The following is a 7,100-nucleotide window of genomic DNA, read 5'->3' on the forward strand; positions in this document are numbered from 1 at the left end:
GTCCAGCCAGTTCAGAGAGGCGCAGCGGGACTGACCTTTCAAAACTGCAGTGTGTTATGCTGCTACAGAGGAAAGCAACTCCTGACAAGTTAAAAATGAGTTTGAAACTGTCTCCTGTCGTCTTTACTGCAAAAACGACGGAATCATCTGTCAAGCAGCAGAACGGTACAGCTGACACAGACTGTCAAGATGAAGAGCTCGGGGGAAAAAAAAGATAATTTGAGAACAATCAGAAAAACCTGCGTGTGTGACTGATGCATGAGCTGCACCTGAAATCACACACGGCTGAGCTGCACAGCTTTGGTTTAATGTAAGGATTTCATCTCGGGAAGACTTCTACAAAAAGACCAAAAAACGATTCTGATTTTTAGAACAGCTGGTGCTGGAAAATATAGGCCAGTCTAGTCTATTCTTCTCCCAGAGAGTGCCAGCAGACAAGACCCACTGAAGATTGGCTGTGATTGGTGCTGCACTTATTTGAAAACACAAAAGGTGAAGGTGGGGATTGTGTGAAGGATGAAAAAGGAGGCAGCTACGCAATTACTGTCGAAAGTGTGATTGTCCGATTGTTGGGTTTGGAACGTTGCTAAAACTTGTTTCACCCAGTCGCCCTGGGTGTGATGTCGGAGAGCTTTGGGGGCTCCAGATAGTTCTGACAAACCTTGTTGTTTAAAGCATAGTGAGTCCCTAACAATGTCGCACTACTTGATACTGTAGCTGTTTTCACAAATCAGATCCAGACAATGGACTGTATACAAAAATGGACAACGCATTTCCACTTTCTCCCACTATAGTCGCAGTATTTATCAAAGTCCCACCCAAACACCTGCCCTGCCAGGCGGATGTCAATCATGCAACTTGCAGGGCGACTGGGGGTGTCAATCATGCCCCCCATTCTCCTAAAAAGCTAGAGACTCAGAAATGGTATTAGGGGACCACTAAGGTCTACATAAAAGAGACTTCAGAGACAGTATTAGGGGACCACTAAGGTCTATATAAAAGAGACTTCAGATACAGTATTAGGGGACCACTAAGGTCTATATAAAAGAGACTTCAGATACAGTATTAGGGGACCACTAAGGTCTATATAAAAGAGACTTCAGATTCAGTATTAGGGGACCACTAAGGTCTATATAAAAGAGACTTCAGATACAGTATTAGGGGACCACTAAGGTCTTTATAAAAGAGACTTCAGATACAGTATTAGGGGACCACTAAGGTCTATATAAAAGAGACTTCAGATACAGTATTAGGACCACTAAGGTCTATATAAAAGAGACTTCAGTTACAGTATTAGGACCACTAAGGTCTATATAAAAGCATCCAAAGAACACCATGTCATGGGAAAAAATCTCAGTGTGATCAGAACCACCTTAAACGGCAGAAACCATCTTTGGGGGGAAATGTATATGACTTCTACTTGTGTTTCTAATCTTTTGGCCCATGTCCCATCTGCTAAGGTAATGTTGAAAACAGGTTTGTTTTTCTGCCCCCTAGTGTCCAAAGAATCAGACATGAGGTTAAAAAAGGTTGTGTTTACTCTGAGAAACAGCTGGTGAACTTGAATGTTTTTAAACAGAGAATGAGATTAAAAAGGAGAAACAGAGCGATGGCAGTCAGAGGGTTCGTTAATCCTCTCTGTGACGGACTTCTATAAGCTGCAGAGGAGTTCTGTGAATGCATGAGTATCAGTCCATCTGTCTGTCCTGTCGACAACACTCAAACTGAATTCACTGTGTGTGTGTGTGTGTGTTTGTGTGTGTGTGTGTGTGTGTGTGTTTGCAGCCAACACCCTGGCTGATCCCCACGTTTTCCTGATTTCCCCTCGGTAAAGAACTGTGGCTGTTTGCTGACCTGCAGCTCATTATATCCTCGGCTGAACCTTCATGCTTCCCTCTCCTAATCTAATGGGACTTTCCGTCTGTCTATCTGTCACCGCCAGCCATCCGTATCAGGGTTCCACCAAAATGACTTTCTGAAGGCCAATGCCTGTATTTTCATTATCTTAACCCATTATCTTCAACTGGTTTTATGCCAAAAGTTGCCCCAAATTACAAATATGTATCTCTGAGAGTTTGTATTCTTCTGAAAGAGGAGGAGGCCTGTAAATATGAATTCAAACCATAATATATTAATATATGTATCAGTGTAACTGGGGGGGCTCGTGCACGAATTTGGAGGAAGTTAAATTGAACCGGTGTGACACAGAGAAATGCAAACTAACGATGCAAACGAACTGTTGCCTGCTTTAAATCGATACCAAACGGAGGCTGTGGATGGTTTTAATTGGGTCCACAGTCTTTCACAAGGTTTATGGGCTCAGGAGATGGCGAGGGTAGCGGCATTTGAAAAACTGTCACATTAACAGATTGTCAGATTGAATGTCTGAAATAAGAAATGGGGAAAGTACCTAAGCTTTTTCTTATTTTTTTAGGAGGGGCTGCCATGTACTATGGGGAGACGTATACAATGGGCTTAGTATTTCGTCACATGCACATCCAGTACACTATGTTTATTTGGTTTCCAGCGGTTTATTTTGCCATTGTTGTATTAGACTGTATTGAATAATTATGGTTGTCATGTTAGCTTGCCTTACTTTTTCTTTCAGTGGTGATGACGAATGGGGATGTTTGGGGGAGGTATTTATGTTGTAAATGGTGTTTGTGTGCTGTTTTAACAAAAAATGCAGCTTGTTAATCTTTCAAAATGGGTTTATATCAGTTGCATAAAGAGATAAGAAAATGTAATTGCATGTGATGGTGTAGGCCTAAAGTCGGGTAGGTATGGTGAGAACTACACATGGAGCTTCAGTAGATTACGTGCAACTAATTTCATAATTCATGAGACGTCTGGAGTTTCAAACTTGTACCTTACCAAACGTCACCCAAAGTACCAATTCACTGAAGTGTCAATCATATTTTCTTTTCGGGTGGATGGTCCAGTGGTTGGCACTGCCGCCTCACAGGCCTCAGCAGGACAACTGGTACAAAATGGATGGTATCACTTTATTTCAGATGGTGTTATCTCAGCTTTGAAACACCTCAGCTATGTCTTTATGCTTCGGGGCCCAACGTTTGGCAGCTTAACGTTCCACATAATGAGACGATTGTGCAGAGACGCAAGCGCTGCTGTGGTATCTGTGTGACTCCAGCAGTTAATCCAGCCATTCAGAAAGCAAAGCGGTACAACTGGCCCGTCCTTGTACTTCAAATCACTGAAGTCATAATTTAATATAACACCTGCTTCTGATTTCATGGGGTGAGGATGAGCTGTTTCTCATTGAGCTGGAAACTCCTGTGGATACGGGTCTCTTTGAAATAACAGCAGTGGAAGATGCATTCAGAGCCTTTCACAATCAGATCAGATACTTAGATTTAGGTTTTTCTTCACAACTACCTCATTTAGTCTGGACATTTGGACTTTGCATGTAGGTCCGAACCAAAATTGCAGCTGAGAAAGGTGACTCGGACCACGGTCCGGATCACAAGACACACAAAGTTTCGGTTGGTTTGGTTCATTTGCGGTATGAAAACACTTTTTGAATTGGTTCAGAATTTAAGACCAATTACAGAAAGTTAGGCAACTACGTACCATAGAAGAAGAAGAAAAAACAGGTAAAAGAAAAATGTTGTTGTTGAAGTACGATACACTTTTTGCCTTCAAGAAAGTAAATTTGTCGCAAGTGCTGCGCTTGTAGTTGGTGCTGACGTTGTTGCTGCTGGTAATAACACCATAATAAGGCAATCGGGATTCATTTGTTCATTTATTTTCATTCATATCAGATGAACACAACATAACTGAACACGGATGGTTTGGACTTCTAGGTGTGGAAACACTCTTAGATACTAAATTCTAAAGTTATACTGAAGCTAAAGTAAACAAGTATGAGCAGAAAAAATAATGTCTCCCTTTTCCTCTCTTCATTATGTTCGTTCATCTTTCCTTCTTTACCCTCTTTTGTTAAAGGGTGAGCAAAACAAGATGGAAAACATGAAGGGAGTTTGAAAGAGAGGATTAAGGTGCTGTAAATAGAGGAAAAGACAGGATTAGTTACAGTATTTAGTTTTTGCAGGCCACTGTTTATGCACACACTTGGACAGAAATGTTTTCAATAAGCAGTTGCACTAAATTCAAATTGAAATTCTTGTTTCCCTGGTTGAATTTTATTTCAAAGTTAGATGAGTTTTTGGGTAAAAGAAAGTAATATTTTTTCTTTTTTGAAATGGGAGGGACTTGCTGTCTGCAGTGTGTGTTTTGACTGCAAAAACATGTAGATCTTATTACTCTTAAAAAGTATCTGAAGGATGACGCAATCCAGAAAGTATCTTCAGTAGGAGGAAAAAAAATCTGCATCTTTTGAAAACTTACATTTTAGATAGACTAAGGTTTTTTGTAATTTTAAGGGAGACAAATAGAGAAAATCAAGAGGAGATGGAAAATGACAAGAGAGATGAATGACAGTCAGCAGAATGGATGGAGAGATGGATGGAGGCACAGGAGTGTGAAGCTATATTATAGTAAAACAGAGTGTGTTGACTCTGTTGAGATGATGGACAAAACTGTGCAGGGAAAGATTTAGAATTACAGCAGCATTTAGACAGCTGAGTCCGATTCAAGCTGCAAGCAGCCCAACGTGAAGCACGCTGTGAGTGGTGACCTCTGGGACCCCACAGGAGAGGCTGCTGCTGCTCCACTCACCACTGCTCACTACTCACTTTTGCAGAGAATGTTCTTTTTTCAAAGCAGTACTGTTCCAGTTCTGAAGGAAAAGATCTGTAACTGGAGTCAGTGGTTGGAGAAGTATTTAGAGACTTTACTGAAGGTGAAGTATTACATAATACCAAACTAAAAGTGTCTTTATTACAACTTCATTACAGGCCCTGCATTCAAAATCCTACCAAAGTAAAAGTATTCTCAGCAAAATGTACTTACAATACTACTCTGAAAACTGTCTCTGAACATCTTTTTTTTTTATCTGTTTTTGTCCTGAAAATGTTAGTTTGGACAAAAGGTCCAAACGTTAGCGTGTGCTTAGCATTGTTCTGTTACTTTCATTGGCACTGCCTGGAAAAACTTCAATTACGTAAAGAAAGTGGTGATTTCATTCATTTGTGTGTGTGCGTGTTTGTGTGTGCGTGTTTGTGTGTGTGTGTGTGTGTGTGTGTGTGTGTGTGTGTGTAGGTGTGATCAGCAGAGAAAGAGTCTGAAACTCGGACAGTGGGGCTAGAATTGTAAATCCACAGTCTCCACTCGGAGTCGGCCATTACAGTGGAGGGGGATGTGATTGATGGCTGCAGCTGAGGAGGAAGAGGGAGAAAGTGACAGACGAGGGACAGACGGAGGGAACAGAAAGGCAGATGGATTGCCCTTCGGCTCGCCCCTCAGTCTCTCTCTTTATTCCCAGAGCTGTGCAGTTCAACTAGCAGGAAACAACGGACACCTTCACCTTCACGTGTGACCTGTGGCATTTTTTTTCAACTTCGGTGTCTTTGCATCAAAAACTTCACAGGGTTCCTCTGTAATATATTTGAGCACTGAGACACAGGAATAGACTTCTGATTTTGGCTATTGAAACAGAACATGGTCTTTTTGAGGGAAATAGTAAATTATTAAGTCAAGTTTTAGAACACACTCCTCTTCATGTACGCTGGGCAGCTTAATCCACCCAATCAAGTCATTACACACAGCATTTTGACCTTTAACTATGGTTTTGTTCCTGTGATATCAACTTTTTCTTGTGAAATTACAACTTTTTCTCATATTATCCTGACCTTATTTTCATAACATTACAACTTTTCCCTTGAACATTTCAGCATTATTTTCCAGATCTTCTTTTTTCTCTTAACTGTGGCCCTACAACTCTGTGATAGATTACAAAATGTTGTATTTTTGGGTTGCATGTGTGTATGGTGTTGAAGTTTCAATGACTTATCAGGAGAAACTGAACTCCAGAAAGTCTCAGCTTCTTCCTAATTCTTTAAGCTTTCGATTGAAACTCACAGAGACCATTAACGTCGAGAGGATTTTTTCCAATTCCGAATCAAAGCACACCCCCGGCGACCCCAGCGGGAAGTCAGGCCATCCTTGACTCTCTGAGAGCCCCCGTGTCATATGTCAGGATTAGTCAGGCGTTGAGCTGGACCTTGTTATTGAAAAGCTCACCTGTCTCGCTCACCTTACTCTCCACTTCCTGATCTCTAGAAGAGGGATATTTCTGTGATATTTTACTTTGTAATAAAAGTGTCAGGGGAATGTGAAAAGGAGCAGCTACACCGTAAATCCCCACCTCGAGTGCACACGCGTCTGGGCTGCTCGGTGAGGCAATGTTTTATTCAAAGTCTGTCTGCGTTCACCACTTCTGTTTGACGAGGACGCTCCTTCAGCTGCCAGGTAAGGGGAAACAGACAGTCCGTGGATTTTTTATCTGACTTCAAATAAAGGTTCTGTTAAGACCAAGGATGTTTTTTTTAAAAGTGCCAGATTTGATCATGTTAAGATGCCCGAAGGCCACTGGCTCCTTCTTACATTTCTTTTTAACAATAAAGGTTGCATACAAATGCACTGATTTTTAACCACTTTTATTTATACATTATAATTTATACACTATTCTAAGAAGGCAAAGTAGCAGTGCTTCGCCTTCTGAGCCTACAGTTCCCAGTATGTAGCTGGTTAGAAGATGGCTGTTTGTCATGTGACCTTGTTATTTGTACATGGAAATAGGAAATTGTTGGCGTTATTTTGTCACTCATTGGCATAAGGACCTACTGTACATTCACAACCAACGGGCTAACGTTTGCAGACTGTAAACTCGCCTCACCAGAATGTTATCCAAGCTGGGCGGCGGAACACGTGCTGATCATAGAAACTGAACTTGGGCCCAGTGCTCCCAGGAAGACTCTCTCCCTGTGCGTTGTTTAGTTCTTTTTTCACTTTTCCTAAAACCACCTGAACACCAGTGATTTCACTCCCATCCACATCTCATCTCTCTCTTTACCACAAATCTGTTTTAATGCATTCACGGTGTCCCTCCCTTTATTTGCGATGGCTCCCACAGCAAGACCCCCCCCCCATGTTCCCAGAGCATGCGTGTCTCTTGATTT

The sequence above is a fragment of the Etheostoma cragini genome, chromosome 15 (genome assembly GCF_013103735.1).
Source record: "Etheostoma cragini isolate CJK2018 chromosome 15, CSU_Ecrag_1.0, whole genome shotgun sequence".
Lineage (NCBI taxonomy): Eukaryota > Metazoa > Chordata > Actinopteri > Perciformes > Percidae > Etheostoma > Etheostoma cragini.